Source organism: Tamandua tetradactyla, chromosome 18 (assembly GCF_023851605.1).
Source record: "Tamandua tetradactyla isolate mTamTet1 chromosome 18, mTamTet1.pri, whole genome shotgun sequence".
Classification (NCBI taxonomy): domain Eukaryota; kingdom Metazoa; phylum Chordata; class Mammalia; order Pilosa; family Myrmecophagidae; genus Tamandua; species Tamandua tetradactyla.
Window position 1 is genome coordinate 53,587,659 of NC_135344.1, and position 17,959 is coordinate 53,605,617.

The 17,959-nt window shown below is 33.1% G+C and overlaps 1 pseudogene; it reads left to right on the plus strand.

Moving 5' to 3' along the window:
* Nucleotides 1-333: 333 nt before the first annotated feature.
* The window catches only part of LOC143662425 (ragulator complex protein LAMTOR3 pseudogene), a 34,777-nt pseudogene continuing 17,151 nt past the window's right edge, over nucleotides 334-17,959 (plus strand).

Below are 17,959 nucleotides of genomic sequence, written 5' to 3' on the forward strand. Positions count from 1 at the left end.
GGATTCTGTATCTCAATGACACATGCAGTTAAAGCAATCTTAGATCTTTTGGTGCTCCTAAAAATTCTTAATTTCAGAGCCTCCTTTTCTTATGATTATAAACTTATCAAACTATCCCGAGGTCCCTCATTAAAAATAAGTTAGATATGAAATGAGTTGGAATGGATAAATCAGCATGTGGTTCTGGTTTATAGATACACATTTATTGTTTTCACTTTTATGGTTTTATTTTTTTCTTTTCATAATGAGCACAACACATTTTTCCAGGTCTCAAATAGTTGTGTTCATCCTTAAAAATGCTGCAAACTCAATACACGCAGATTGTCGTGCGCAATGACGGGGCTGCCCGCTGGTGGGCGCAGTTCCACACCCTGCACTGTCCTCACTTCTTACTCTCCAGGCTCCAGGGGACAAGGACGTAATCTGGTAGATGACGATAAACTGCATTGTGAGAACGAAATAGACTCTTTTGTATTTTCCCTTTTACATAAGTTTCAAAGTAAAATGATTTTTCTGTAAGAGATAAAATGTACTGAAGAGTTGATTCCATTGTCTCCAACTCAAATATATCACAGCATCTTAACTAACCATCAGTTATAGTCTACATATGTAAATATTGCTTTATATGTGCTTTATTACTTCTAATTTCCCAAATATACATAAAAATTTACTTTAATTTTAAAAATATGATAAATTATGTGAATCCTAGTATATAGGGCAATGTATTTTATAGGGAGAGATAAATATACCAAAAGATACTTCATTTCAAAAATTGTATGTTTATAAAAGTCACCTTGAAAGAGTTCTATAGAAAAAAAGGATTAATTTTCTAACTTTGGCTTACCAATCATTGGGAATCTACGCTTAGTATTTGATGTGTTTTTCTTTTTTCAGTTTGGTTTATTTTTTTCCAAAGTACCATAGAAGGGGACTGTTTTTTTTGACAGATTTGGGAGAATGTGATCTAGACACCACTGATAGGTTGTTAAAATTTGTATGTCCTTGTCTAACATTTTGGCGATTTATTTAATTTTTATAAACTAATCTGTGCAGTTCTGTGCCTATTTCAGCAGTATCTATCATAATATCAATTCTATGCAAAATCGTGTATTGGAAAATCAAAGTGATAAACAAGCAAAGCATTTAGAAATCTAACGGATTCAATATTTTTATATAAAAAACTAATATAAGCTTGTAACAGTTGAATAATATATGGTAGGCAATATATAAGCAAGGCAGATATTTGCATAGAATTGGAATGACAAACACTAAATAATTTTATATTTAGTTGAATGACTATTTTAGTAGAATATAATTATAATCTTGCTTCTCCCTATGTTTATATTTTTAATTAGATTGCTTGATTTGTCTCTGTTAGGAAAGGCTTGTGACATTTGAAGATAATCAACAGGATAACAGAATTATAAATATTTGTAGTTTGGAAATACTTTGTTTTATATTTATGTACCTTATAAGATTGTTATTGAGATAAGATAAGTTAGCACATAAAAAAAATAAAAACAACTTCTGGCACATAATATGTACCCAAAAAGCCCTAAATAAGATAATATCAATAACAACAATAATAATAACAATAATGACTAGTAGTAGAAATAATAGCTAAGAGAGATACATCAAATGATTTGTTTAAAGGATTCATCTACTTGGATGTAGAATAAGGGCTAAGATTAGATTACCTGACTCTCAGTTTGGAATCTTCTCCAAATATCACAGTTTTCAAGTAATAATAGTATAACAAATCATAATAGTATCAGTAGTAGTAGCAACATTCATGTATTTCTTGCTGCTTTCCAGGAACTTTTCTAAGTCTTTCCAAGTGTATTAACTCATTTAATCCTCACACAGCCCTGCTAAATAGATTTTTAGAAGTTCCATTTTACATATACGGACATTACGGCACAGAGAATGTAAATAACTTATTGAAGATCTTTCACGGTTGGTGATAATCTAATTCCAGTAACTGTGTGTTTGAACATTAGATTAATTGCAAAACACAAGCTCCTTGAAGCATACCTAAGCAACTGATGAAATACCTTCTGGACTTAGAGATGCAGAAAATTTCATTTCACTGCTATGGTTTCCATTGAGTGAAGTTTTGAACCACCGGAGAAGTTACTTAAAAATTTGACAGAATTGAATTTTATCCCAATTCATTTCTCCCACTATGTAAAATTCTTAAAGCTGCAGTTACTGATGTACTCTATTTCCCCAGACTGACTTATATAACCATAAGCTTGAGTATATAGCTAAAGAGCTTTTTAATTTTGATCCTCTACAGGGATTATCTTGACTATTAACCTCACCAGATAATGCAGCAAAAATTTACTCCTTGAAAAAAAAAATTTATATATGTTTGTATTTACAATTTATAATGTATAAATGTAGGTTTATATATCTGTTATATACATAATACTGGTTTAATAATTATGAAAAAAAATTTATGTATGTTTGTATTTACAATTTATAATGTATAAATGTAGGTTTATATATCTGTTATATACATAATACTGGTTTAATAATTAAGTTTATCTGGTAAAGAAGACTTGCCCAGAATTGGCACGCATTTCATACCTTTCCCTGGGCCCATTATTATAGCAGACATTGCTATTCAGTGGCAGTAGTTATTTCTACTGAACTTACTAAAAACCTCTGAGTATGCCTCAACATATTATTTCTGGGTTGTAGCAATGGATCAGAATAGGTACTTGGAATAAAATTATCTTTCTATGCCTAGTCTTTTGCTTCTCCTATTGACATGTCCTTGATGCCAGGTTCCTTTAGAGAAGTGTATGGAAGTTTGTTAATATATACCAGCATTTTCTTCAGAAGTTGGAATTGGCAAGGCTGCTCCTACCATGTCTAGAGACCTTGGGCAGCAGCTCTGGGTTTTATATGTGAACTTCTACCATGAATCTCTCGGTTGATTTATCTGTGAACTCATTCTAGGTCTTCCCGCACCTCCCAATTCTCATTATTTATTTCTAACAGACATCTCAGGTTGGGGGAGATGAGAACAGAATGCCTCATAACATCTCCAGAGAGCGAAGCATTGTCTCAGTCTCATGTCATCAGTTATATTTACAAGTAAATAATTACCAATGTTAAACTCAAATATATGCATGGTTTACTTTTTAAATAATAAAGTAGAAAGGATTGTACATTTCTGCTCATGCTCATTTGGATTTGTTCCTCTGAGTGAGAGAAATGGATGGAATTAAAGCAGTTCATGAAGTTTCATGTAATCATGCTTTGCCCATGGGTAAATATCACATCTGTCTATGTCATTCACTACATCTGGTGAAACAAAGTTACAAAGTTATGATTGTTAATTATTTTTATGTAAGTAATAATTGTCACTTTTAAATAGGTCTTTCTGGATTTGAGTGTACCTTTCTTAAAAAAAAAAAACACAACTTTGTAACCATCCAATACATGAAATATGGAATGCTTGCAAATATGTTGTAAGAAATTATAACAGCCTTCTATTTAATGTTGTTCAAAATGAGATAATGAAGTGACTAAACATCATCATTGTCAATATCATTGAACCCAGAAGAATTTATAAAGAGACCCAAAACACTTATTGCTTTGAAACAATATACCTGATTGTGGATGAAAACATCTGGAACCCTTTGTCAGAAAGTTAAGGTATCTATGCCCAGACATATGAAAAAAGGAATTGACTGACAAGAATAGTTTGTTAATCAGTGAATTAAAATTTGAATCTAGTGTGATGTTAGTCCATATGGAAAGTGGTGGAACAGTGAAATAATTATTTGTTAAATCTGTAGGTGTCAGAATCTAGAAACTTCTGCTTTATCGATTATTTTTTAAAATTAAATATTAAACCTAATTGGAATTTTGGCAATTGCTAATATATGAAAATTTTTAAAGCTTTCTTGAGTTCCTTCAGGAAACAAGCCTTACGTTCCCAGAGAGCATAAGAAAAGGCACAGTCTTTGCTTGAAGGAAAGGCATTATCTGTTCTATTGTTAGACACCTCATTCTTGATTAAAGCACCCTTTCCAGAGAGCTGTGATGCAGAGATCAATCTCTCTGAGTGGTTTTCATGAAAAAATAACTACAGGGTATTTAATAAAATACATAAACACTACACTTCAGATATACATCCCTTTCATGGCAAATAGACATGTTTATGCAAATTAATCATCAGAGAAATCCTGTTTATTGGTTATTGATGATTATTTTGGACATATTTAATTTATAAGCATTACTAACTAGCAATTGGCATGCACTTCTTGTGTTTAAATATGCATTCCATAGGTCTTGAGAAGTATGAACAACAAAAAACATATTAGAGGCACAAATTAAAGGAAGATATACTTGTTCTAGATTGGAGAAAATGCATTAGTTTAAAAATCTTTCTCATTGTATATCTTTCAAGAAACAAAGAGTATATATTTGTTTAGCAATTGTGTTAGTTTACCAGGAGACCATGACAAATACTACCTACATATGAATCGTTTTAAACTATGGGGATTTATTGGTACAAGGTTTTGATGTTAAAATTCCAAAACTGAGGTGTCAAGAAGGTTATATTTTTCTCTTCAAAATTTATAACATTCTAGAGCTGGCTGCTTGGGGTTCCTTAGCTTGTACTCCTGTCTCCTATCATATGGCAATTTCCTTTCCTTTCTCTTCTGTGTCTTTTTCTATTCCCCCCCAGGGTTTTATCTATCTGAATTTCTTCTACTTCTAAAGGACTTCAAAAATCCAAATTGAGACCTTTTCTTAAGAAACTAGGCTTGTCATGACCCTTTTTACTTCTTTATATGCATTGCCAAATCTCCTACACCTTTTATTTTCATATTTAATAAATAACATTCATTTTGCATGAATAATATATCTATAATTCTTTTTGGAGAATAAATGTAAAGAGTCATACTTGTTCCTGCAAGTTTTATTTGACATATTTTCAATTACAACCATGAAACATTTCCATATATTAAATTTTATCACAAATTTGATCACTGCATATTCCTAACATGCTTAGAATCTCACATAAAGATTGTCTCACTATTAAATAAAATGCTTTCATTGTCATAAGTATTTTTCAGTAAATATCAAATAACAACTGATGACAAAGCATCAGGAAAAGAATGAATTCCTAGCATAAGAATCTGATCTAGTTATTATTATTTAAAGTCACAAAAATAAAAATGTGCTTCTCTAAAAATCACTCTGAAGAAATAAATTGGCAGATAACACTGAGTATAATGAAATAATTATGAATTTAATATCCATACATCAAATTCCTGCTGCACAGATGTCAATATTTTAGAATTAATTATTTCATTCTTACAGAAGTCTTTCCATTAAAAAAAAATTAAGATGGACTTTGACCTATGTTGTAGTGTTATGAAAACAACTATTTTCCTGTTTTGGAAAGGCTGTACCTCAAACAACCGCTACTTCTTGTTTTTTTGTTTTTTTTAATTGTGTGTGTGTGTGTGTGTCTGTTTCGTTTCTAAATTAGTAAACCTTTTTAAAGTCATAAAACTCCATAAAATTTATCTTACAGATAATTTCTTAAAACAATGTTGGACATTTGTTGTTTGCCTGCCATAATAACCTAGTAACTTGTTAAAAATTAAGAAGGAAACAGGAGAAGATGAGAAGGGAAGCATGAGTCTGGGGAATAATATATTTCAATCAGAGCAGCAGGGGCCTGTGTGTTATCACACACCTAAGGAAGGTACGTATCCTTCAAAACTTCCTCTATGTGGAAGGAGCTCAGAGGATGAAGGCATAATAGCTGCTTTCTAGACTGATTACAGAGTGTTTCTAAATCAACATTGTTCAGTTCTCTCACAGCTAACATTAACAATTGCAGCTACCTGTTTTTAGGGCTTAGAAGCTTTTTCTCTTTTTTTAGAGTAGCCAAAAATTAATCTTTATCCTGCTATTTTGTAACTCCTCTTGGGCAAACCTTTCATATCTTCAATTAAGCAGGCAGTCATGAAAACATTTCTACTTTGATATTAAAATTAACTTGCCCAGCAATCTCCTAATGCTTACTCTTTCTTTTCATTTTACATTCAATTAGTAGTTTCTTTTAGCAATTCTTATTTTAATTACACCTTTGTGTATCTCTTTACTATTTCCCAACTCTTACTGATCTTTTAGCTCTTATTTCTACCTTCTCATTCTCATTTCCTATCCCATTTTCTTTTCCAACTTCACCATCTAATTATAGTTTTTCAAACAGAACACAGTTTAATTGAATTATTAGCTCACTCTAGACTCGAGCAGAAGTATTTTAGAACAAACATTGTTTTTATATTAACACAGAAATAAAATTAGAACATTTTGAAATACATACTAACATACAAATGTGTTTTTATGTCACCGAGGCAGCCTAGGTTATAAGAATGCCCTACAACATTTATTACAACAATAACATTTTTCAAGCCCTTTATCAGTCTCCACCAGATGAAATGACCACTAAAATTATTTCTCCATTTATTTGATGATAATGAATTCTTTTCATTGTTAAATTTCTTCTTGCAGTCAAATTTGTATTTTATATACCTACATGGAAAACACACTTACTATTCATTATTTGCCTTTAACAATTGATTTATTTTTTTAACTACTAACTTCTCATAAAGTGCCCCATTTTAGAAGGTGCCTATTTAGATGGGGCTCCTTCTAAAATTCCCCCACTACCGTGTTGAGTCAAGATAAACAAACATTAATTCACATTATGTGATGAGAGAGCTTACCTCAGGAATTCATAGAAAAGAGGAAAATGAGGCACAAATTGTTTTTTAAAGCAGAATTAAAATCGTGTGGCGTGACTAGGCTGTAAATGCAATGTAGAAGAGGATGTGAAAGAAACTGCAGGTGGGCGTGAAATGCAGCACAGGAGTGGCAGAAAAAAAATTTTCCAAGAAAAGGTAATCCTTAAAGTGAGTTTTTAAAGAAAAATAAAAGTAAGGAAGGCAGACAAATAGAAAGAAAAAATATGTATTTCAGGCTGAGGCAAAAGAACTAGCAATGCTGTAGACATGGAGAACACATCATGTTCATAGGACTTAAAATTGTTCCCTATGGCTGAAGTAAAGGTGCCTGGGTACACGTGGTAAAATATAATGTTGGAATATTATACGAGAGCTGGATGATAAAAAACCTCATGTGCCAGGCTATGGGATTTCAATTATTTTCCTGAACACTGTGGAGAAAAACTAGGAAACAACAGGGGACTCACATACACTGATTTCATTTATTTCTATGTAGAATTCATCAGGTATGTGGAAGAAATGAAAGGCAGAGAACAATTGGGAGGCTATTGATAAAATTCAGGAAAAAGAAATTATGACTCAAATACGGCTGTGATTTGGGTTAGGAAGAAGAAGATAACATTATTTTTTGAAAAATCAGTTTTGAAAGTAATGAAGAGAGAATGATGTAAGCCATTTTTTAAGCTAACTGACTGGGTTGGGGAAGGTGCAATTAACTGAGAGAAGGAACAGAGGAGAAGCAAAAAGTTTGGTGTTAATAAAATAATACCTTCTATTTTAGAATGTAGTATAACTATCAAAATACTGAGAGTTGTAGAGAAAGACATATATCACTTCTCATTCAAGCACTTACTAGCTCTAGGATCTTGGGCGATTTGATTCCTTTCTCGATACCTAACTTTTATCATCTGTAAAATGGTGATGTTATCACAATTTAGTAATCATAAAGATTAGATATAATATATGCTTGATGTTGACTCAGTGCTTTCTATTTTAGAGGCAAGAAATAAATAGTAGCACATATAGTTATTTTATCATTACTCAGTCATGTTGGTTCGAGATATTAATAATACATAGAGATGAGTCAAAGCTCAGGAAAAATAGATGGGATAGATTACAAGGAGTAATTGTGTGGGTCATTATAATATAAGTGATAATTGAAACAATGGACATCAATGTCATCCTAGGAGATTATAGTACGTCCTTAGTACAGGAATATGGATTAAGATTAAGAGCATGTCTAAACTAAGGTACGTATCCAATCTATCTCGCAACTTTACATTTAATTACATTCCCTGAGACTCCTTGGCACAGACAGTATCTCAGGCTTTCTTTGTTTTCAATGATTTGGGAAGTTTTGAAGAGTGTCGGTCAGACATTTTGCAGAATGTTCCTTAACTGGGATTTGTCTGATGTTTTAATCATGATCAGACTGAATTTATAGGTTTCAGAAAAGAAAAGCATAGTAATAAAGTGTCATTTTCATTGCATCCTATCAAGGATGCTTACTATAAACACGATATTACTGTTACTGCTGGTGTTGTCCTTGATCACCTGGCTGAGGAGAAGTCTGTCAACTTTTTTCCAAAAGTTACTTTCTGACCCTCCCCTCCTTCCCACATGTCACTCATTGGAAGTCACTATGTACTGGTACATATAAGGAATGGGGAGTCATGCCCATCACCCCTCTTCTTGAGGGCAGAGTATCTCCATTGATTGAGTTCTTCTACACAGAAGAATTCATCTATTTATTAACTAATCATGGTTTATATATTTATATGGGATCATGAATATTTATTTTGCACCTTAGGTTGTAACTCATGCTAATTCAGTTAATTTTGTTGCCCCAGATATTCCAGCTTTGGCCACTGAGAGTGATTTGTTTGAGCGCTTCCTTGTGTTATATCATTGCAAGATGCTCCAGTCTCATCTTGTGTCTTTCCTGACACAGTCATAGAATCATCCATTTTTACAAAGATCCCTGGTTCCTTTATACTGTGGAAAATGCCATTAGAAATCAAAATACGGAAGCTAAAAGTGCTTGTTGCTATGATATTATCCTGAAAATTAAGACATACAGATGTCTACAATCCTAATTCAATGGTATATGGTTCATTGTATTCTCTATGTACCGTTCTTTTTGCACTTCAGTTTTCAGCCTCTGCTCATTGCCGGTGTTGCTAGAGTCAGACCCTATTTCCTACTTCCTCAGTGAAATTGTCCCATATATTAGTAATACAATTACATTATTTTTTCACAGTCTGCATTCCCAATTTCTAAATGACTTTTTAAAAAATTGCATGTGCTGAAGTTCATCCTCTGTTCTGTAAAGTTATATAGGTTTGGACAAATGCATACTGTCACATATCCACCACTACAGTATAGCACAGATGCTTTCCTACCTTTAAAAATAACTTCTTCTGAATAAGAGAAGGAGTTCACCTAGTTATTCCCCCCAAATGCCTGCAACCACTGATCTATTTACTGTATCTACAGTATTGGTTCTTCCAGATGATCACATAAATAGAATCAGACATTATGCAACCTTTTTTAGATTGGCTTCTTTCATCTAGAAACATGTTACCTAAGAGACATCCATGTCTTTGCATGACCTTTCATAGCTGAATAGTATTCCATTTGGGGGTAAGCTACTCTGTTTATACACTCAACAACTGAAGGTTGGTTCATTCCTCAACTGGTTTTTCATCCTATAGCCAGAGTCTCTTTTCAGGATGAAAATCATATACTCTCATGACCACTCTCATGGCCCTGTATTAGCTGTGAGTAACTGCTCTTTGTTCTTAGTTTCCAGATCATAAGTCATCAAGATAAGCTCTTTTTGACTCTGAGTTCTTAATTTCTCTGCTATTATAAAATAATTTGCTACTTGCAAATATAGTTAATGTGAATCATGTTCCTTAATAATTCTTTCTTAAATTAACCAAAATTTTCCTGAAAATTGAAAGCACCATTTCTACATAAGTATATTAAAACAAAGTTGAGTGGGTGAAATGGTGGCTCAGTGGCAGAGTTCTCACTTGCCATGATGGAGACCCAGGTTCAATTCCCAGTGTCTGCCCATGTAAAAAAAAAAAAAAAGTTAAAACAAGCAAACAAAAAAAATCCACACTGAGTCAAATTGGGCCTTCTCGTAATGACTGCATCACTGATTTGCTTCTGTTCTGACTTTTATGTTATTAAACAATAAAGCCCTCCAAAAGACACTTTGATGAAAGGAGAATGCAAATTGAGATGGCATTAAAGATAACTCTTATTAGCTCAACAAAATTTAAAATGGGGCTGATTGAAAGTATAAAAACAGAAATTAGAAAATAGAATGCAGCATATTTTTTCCCCACAGCACTAACTCTTGTGCATTTTTAAAAAATGAAAATAAAAGTTTTCAATGAACTGTTCTTAACTTTCATTTTTCCACCAAAGATAAGTGTACTTCCTTAAGCCTCTTATTATATTGTTTACTATAACTATGACTCTAATTACATTTATTTGCTAATGACATTTTAGTTAAATTTAGATGTAACTTTGGTTTTCATGACTGAAAGAAATAGAAGCAGTAAGGAAATACTTTCTCATGGCATTTTTTTCTATTCTTTTGGAAACCCAAACTATAGAGCAAACATAACAAATGGGAAATTATTTTTACTGTGATATTTGCGATCAAACAGTTCTAAGTAAATAAGTACCTTTAATACACTATTTTGTAGTATTTTTCAAATATTGAGAAAAGTAATCTATTTAATTGGGGGCAATTCATTTTGCATATTCAAACTTACTCATAATTTCCTGTTAAGCTTCAATTATATGCAATACTCATAATATTCATCAAAAATAAGAATTTAAAATATGTTATTTTACACATTAAGGAATGTTAAAGAATGTTTTATTATATTGAAATAAATCATTACAATAAAAGAATTAATGATGCTTTATTAAAACTTTGTTGAGTTACGCCTTACAGAAATTATACTATTTGGAACAATAAATCAAAGTATTCACTGTCAAAGCTCATAGAATTTTCTAGATATCTGTTATTAAACAATTATAAATACATTACTAAAATCAGATGACAGCCACCTGAACACATCAAGGACACTCCAGGATAAAGTCACAGTAACATTGACTATAGAGCTTTACTATACATTACCATTTTTCACAAATAATTGTTAAAGTAGCATTGTGTTTGGTCTATACAATCAGAATTCATAAATGAGTCAAATTAGCAAGTCGATTATATATCTTAGTATGATCAATAATATGGGTAACATTATTTTAAATAAAATCAAATGTAACAGGGTAGAGTGAAGAAAATGCTTCTATAAGGAAAACCTAAGTGGGGGTAATTATAAAAATATCCTGTGAAATTTCCCATGAACTGAAATGCTAAGAAAACTGCATTATAGATCAGTCACTTAAGGACAGACAAGGGACAGTTTAGTTAAATTGTCATTTCAATGAAGAAGATTCTTACTATTACCAGTATTTGGTTAAGAAACAAAGAATTAAGTTAAACCTCCAGATGTAAAGAGACTAGGGATTTTTAGGTTTAAAAATATAAACCTGGAAAAAATATATATAAATCTGGAAATAATTTCAAGAAGACCAGAGAAGATAATTCTAGGAGGTCAAACATCCTTGGCAGTATTTGGGGAAGATTTCTGTAAAGCTTTTAGGACCAGCAATACAGTGGGGCTCTTGACCTCACCTTGCATTCTTTTTTATTCATATCGCTGTTAACTATATCACCCTCCTCATTACACAGTATATGCCATATAAAAAGAGATTAGAAATGTCAGAAAGTACTCTTATTTGGAAGTGAACTTGAGCCAGCAAGGAAAAGATAAGATATTCAATAATGATAAAATAATGATTTTTCATCCCAAAATGCTATTGAAGTGTCAGGAGGATAGAATAATCTAAAGAGAAAACATTAAATCAGGAACTAATAAATCAGCAAACACAGGCTTGTCTAAGCTTTTATATAATCTTAAATAAAGGCAGAAAATTATAACTGTCTATCTCTTGGCTACTCATTACTTTCTTGTAGAAAACTAAAGTAGAATCTTGGAATAAAATAACTGGGAGCTTTTGGCAAGATGGTACTAGTGCAGAGAAGCTGAGTGAAGAGAAGTCTTCCTATCAACAATGTCTCTTTCCTGCTGCATTTGGCTGTTACATGCAGCATTACATAAGAACATGTATGTGAATATTATGTGATTCATCATTTGTGGTAGTAAAAAAAAACTCTATAGCATACAACAAAGTGACAATCTGAAAGACTGCTTGGTTTTCCTAAGTTAATAACCAAGATAGTTTAAATCTTTGTAGGGCCCCTATAGTTCACTGCCTCGTGCACGTTTCTGTGAGGGATGAAGCATAACCATATGAGTGAGGAATTAGGACGATAGTGGAATCATCTCAAATCAAAATATCTGGAGTGTGGACTGAAAGAGCTGACAATTTTCATCTAATAAGTATATCCTTCTACCACCACTATCCCCTCAAAATTGTCAAATAATGAATTTTTATATGAGTCTTCTGAGAACAAAACAAAGAAAAAGCTGCTAAGAAATGTTGGACATCAAACCATGCCTTCCAAAGTAAGCTATTCTTTTCATTTATTCTCAGCCTTAAGATGGGGATTAGTTACAAAGAAAAACATTTTAGCAAAGTTGACATGTTTAATTGTCATTGGTCTATTTTCAAAGACCACTGATTTTTTTTTTCATTTTGCAGTCGATAAAACCTACAGATGAGTCTTATGTGCTTTCTCATAGAATCTCAGTGCATCATTTAACATAGATAAAATGTATTTGATCAAAGTATATGATGAAATATGTATTGTAATTATAGTTTATCCTCATCTCTCATCTTATAAACTATTAAACATAGTCTATCTCTTGTAGTTGAAAATATAATCACATGCTAACTGATGAACCAATTAATTTTAACATTATGCATTTTATCTTTCATTGAATACATTGGGAAAATTTGATAATGAGGTAAAGAGAATTAAAGGGAGTTTTAAATAAATTTTATAAATGATTATTATTTAAAATTCCCCCCAAAATAACGTATTTGTATATATTTACCTAAATAATTCCATGTATTTTAGTACCTTACTTTATAGATAATGTAATTTCAGCTAATCATTGCATTGCATCGTTATTCTTTCAATGAAATCTTCTTTTGTGATTTAATATAAATTAAAATATTAATTATGTATTATTATTCTATTCTAATATTTCCTAAGAGGTGTATATAAAATTTATGTTTAAGTATTTTTTGCAATGTGCTTCTAAAGGTATAATGATACATTTACTATTAAACTGAAAAAAAGTAATTGGACTTTTTCTGAGAGAAAGTACTTCTAATGCTGCTAATTAATTTGACATTGAGATGAGATTTGCTCAAAATGTCAATGACATGTTTCATTAATTGAATAAATCAAATTTGGTAACATATTAAAGTCAATGAAATTTCATCAAAAATACTATTTTGGCAAAGTATTGAAATTAACAGTGGGTTCCACTTTTTTCCAAATATGTCTTATGTTATATCAAATGAGGTGTCTCTAAGGTAAAACAACAACAAAAAAATTATCAGTCATAATTAATAGCCATTTGACAAGTTGGAAAATAAATTTCATTTACTTTCCAAAAATTGTAAAAATGAATGACTCTAAATAACAATAAAAATGTTTTGCAACATGGTTAAGTTCTTTCTTTCCTTTTTGTTTTTAACATATAAGTTCCAGTGAGTTTCTTTTTAACTTTAAAATTTTTATTGTAGTAGCTTATGTAAAACTCAAAATCCTACATTTTAACCACTTTCAAGTGTATAATTCAATAGTAATATAATTACATTCACAATGTTGTACTGCCATTACCAATATCCCTTACCCTACTTTGTAATCACCTCAGCATTTCTATTTAGGTCTTTTCTTTTGACTAATTTAAATTAAAACCTTTTAGAATTTCAGCTGAGAGATTGTACAAAATTATTTTTGCTAAGAGATTGTCATGTGATTTTGAAGATCTAAGCCAGAGAATTTAAATAACTATGTGATGCTATTTTCACAAAACACTTTCCTTACGAATGAACTTTACTTTGGAAATACCTACCTTACAGGATCACTGAATCAAATCTAACAATATTCCAGGAGAAGGCTTCAACAATGATTAATCAGGAAACCAAGAATTCTCTGAACCTGAGGTTGATTAGAGGACTATACTTTTACTAAAACTGTAATGTCATCCATTATTACCCATTAGGATTTTGTAAATCGTTCATGCAAAGGTAAATGGATATCTCCTAATTATTCTAAGCCAATCTACATGTCTTGAACTTATTCACAAAAAACAGACTCCGATTTTATTGACAATTCTAATTTGCTAACTGCCAGAATGCAATGTACCAGGAATGCAATGGCTTTTAAAAGGGGGGAATTTAATATGTTGCAAGTTTAGAGTTCTAAAGCTGTGACAATGTCCAAATTAAAACAAGGCTATTGAACTGTCTAATCTAAGGCATCCAGGGAAAGATACCTTGTTCAAGAAGGCTGATGATGTTCAGGGTTTCTCTCTCAACTGGAAAGGCATATGGCAAACATGGTGACCTCTGCTAGCTTTCTCTCCAGGCTTCTCGTTTCATGAAGCTCCCCCAAGGGGTATTCCTTTTTTGTCTCTAAAGGTCTCTGGCTTTGTGGGCTCTCACCATTTTTGTGGTTCTCTGTCTCTCTCCAAAATGCTTCCTTTTTTAAAGGACTCCAGTAAAACTAATCAAGACCCACCTGGAATGGGTTGGAGTCACATCTCCCTCTAATGAAATGCTAATACCCAAAATTGGATGAGTCACATCTCCATGGAGATAACCTAATCAAGTTTCCAACCTGCAGTACTGAATAGGGATTAAAAAACCCACAAGATGGATCAGACTTAAAACATGGCTTTTCGAAGGTACACAATCCTTTCAAACCAGCACATTAACTATGCTTTTAATTTGGAATAATTTTATATTTCCAGAAAAGCCACAAAGAAAATACATAGAGTTCCCATATATCTCTCGCCTATTTTTTCCCCTAATATTAACATCTTATATTATCATGGGACATTTGCATGGGTTATCACTGGTAACGTCTACATTAATCAGTTGGTTAAGACACTTTTGGTCTGATTTTTCCACTGTAAAGTTACTATTTTTCTCTTTCCCTATTCTCTTTCTTGAAATCAAAAGAAGGGGTAGGGGTCAGGATTAAGCTCTACTTCCTAGAGGACAGGGAATCAACACATACTATTTGGAATTCTTTTGATAAGAAGATACATCTTTCTCCTCCACAGATTTATAGAAATCAATATACGGTTCAACAGTAAGTACTTTTATTTATAGGCCATTAATCTCATTCATGACTGGCTTCATGGCAGAGGACCTGTGCAGTCACAGAGAGCCTGGCACTAACATGGCAACACTGTTGGTTTAACACTCTGCTATCAACTGTCTTGAACAATTCACATTTTGAACAAGGTACCCCGCATTTTCATTTTGCACTGGATACTGCAAATTATGTGGCCAGTTCTGATATCAGTAATGAAAACCCATTGCTAAAGTTATAATGCTAATTAGTAAAGACCTTGGTACTGATGGGAGATTTAAAAATAAAAAGAAAGGGGTAGAAATGCAGTGATGAGACTGGGGTAATATTTTTAATCAAAAGATAACTAACTCCATCCCTGGAGTGCAAATTCCTGATAATGCAACTTATTCACCCCAGATGAACTTAAACCAGGTAGCAGATATAATGCAATGTCACACTATCTATGCTGAAATAGCTGAAATTAAAATATGGATGCCAATCTTTAAAACACATCCAATGCAATCATTTAATTATGTATTTTTGTTTCGTGCTGAGCACTTTGGAATAATTGTTCAATTGTTCTTATTTCTTTTGCCCTCCCCTCTGGGTCAATGGGAAGAGTGGAGTGGTATATATGATTTGTTGGGGTGGGAATGAGTCAGGAAACTTTGACAGCATTTGGGAGCATATGGAAACTTTGATGTCCCACATTCACTGGGTTGTTCTTTGCTAGGCCTGTTTAGATCATGGAAGACCCCTTTGCTTCCAGACAAAAGTGGTAAATTCTCTACCTGATGCACGCAAATGATCAATTCCCGAGACACTGGAAGTTCAAAGTGAGAAAGAGTTTATTGCTAGGTGTGAAGCAGGAGATCATATGGCTTATGAGCCTAAAAATCTTTGAGTCAATGGAGTTCAAGGTTTTTAGGGATTCAATAAGGGTAGATGGGGTCATTATCATTTCAATAGCAGGCATAAGCAGAAAGGAGGGGAGATGGGATTATTACCATTGCAAGAGCAAGAATAAGCAGCAACAATTTACAAAGGTAAAGTTGGGAACGGTGCTAGATCCAAGTTAATGGTTAGTTCTGAGTTGATTCAACTTCTTCCATTTGCATTAGGGAGGTTGCCCTTGTGATGACAAGTTTCTAAAGTTAAAAAAGAAAAAAGAGAGAGAGAATACAAGTGAGGGTGGTCACCAGGTTTTCACAATCACACAATCATAAAATAAAGACTCATCAAGAGATCAAAGCAGCTGGATTACAGTTCAGAAATTTCAAGTATTTCACTCTGTCTACTATAAAATATCAGAAAGTAAAAAGGAATAGCTATGTAATTATTCAGTAATCATAATCACCCCCTGTGCTGATTTGAGACTATTATGCACCCCAGAAAGGCCTATGTTCTTTTAATCCAATCTTTTGGGGGCAGACCTATCGTTGGGTGGGACTTTTTGATTAAGTTGTTTCCATGGCGATATGACCCATCCATCCTAGGTGGGTCTTATTCAGCTTGCTGGAGTCTTTGAGAGTTGAGGGAATTTTGAGAAGCTAAGAAAAAAAATGCATCAGGAGAAGCCAGAAGGACCCACTAGACCTGAGAGGGCCATTTTGAAACCAGAAGCTGGAAGACAAAGACAACAGACATCACCATGTGCCTTCCCATGTGACACAAGAACCCCAGATGCCAGCTGACTTACTTTGAGAAGGCATCCTCTTGTTGGTGCCTTAATCTGGATATTTTCTGACCTTAGAATTGTAACTTGTAACTTAATAAATCTGCTTTGTAAAAGAAAATCCACTTTTGGTATATTGTAGTCTGGTAGCTTTAGAAAACCGAAGCACTCCTTAAATCCTAACTCCTCAGTTTCACCCTCAGCTGTTGTTGAGGTTTCTTATGATCCCCATTAAGTCTCTTCAACAAGTGTTGGTCACCAACTCCTTGCCACAGCTGGCCTATTATTTCTCAGATCAGTTACTTTCTGAGTGTCTCTAAAGTGAGGAAGAAGAACTTGCAGAATTTCTGAAACTTTTCAGGCCTCATGGAAAGTTATATCTCAAGACTCCACTTGCCTCATGGTTCTGTGCCATTGGGTTACAGTATGGCTGTGCCTTGGGAGGTTTAAAAGTAACCTCAAATAAAGGTCTAAAAAGAGGTGTTCTAGTTTGCTAGCTGCTGGAATGCAATATACCAGAATCAGAATGGCTTTTAAAAAGGGGAATTTACTAAGTTGCTAGTTTACAGTTCTAAGGCTGAGAAAATGTCCAATTAAAACAAGTCTATAGAAATGTCCAATCAAAAGCATCCAGGGACAGATACCTTGGTTCAAAAAGGCCGATGATATTCAGGGTTTCTCTCTCATCTGGAAAGCCACATGGCAAACACAGTCACAGTTCCTCTCTCAGCTGGAAGGGCACATGGTGAGCAAGACGTCATCCGGTACTTTCTCTCCTGGCTTCCTGTTTCATGAAGCTCACCAGGAGGCATTTTCCTTCTTCATCTCCAAAGGTCTCTGGCTTCTGTGCTCTCTACTCTCATGGTTATGTCGTTCTTCTTTGCTCTCTCTGAATCTCTCTCATTCTCTAAAATGTTTTCTCTTTTATAGGACTTCAGAAACTATTCAAGACCAACCCTAATGGGTGGAGACATCTCATCACCTAATTCAGTTTAATAATCACTCTTGATTAAACCACATCTCCAGGAAGATGATCTGATTACAGTTTCAAACATACAGTATTGAATAGAGATTATTCTGCATTTATGAAGTGCTACTTAGATTAAAACATGGCTTTTCTAGGGGACA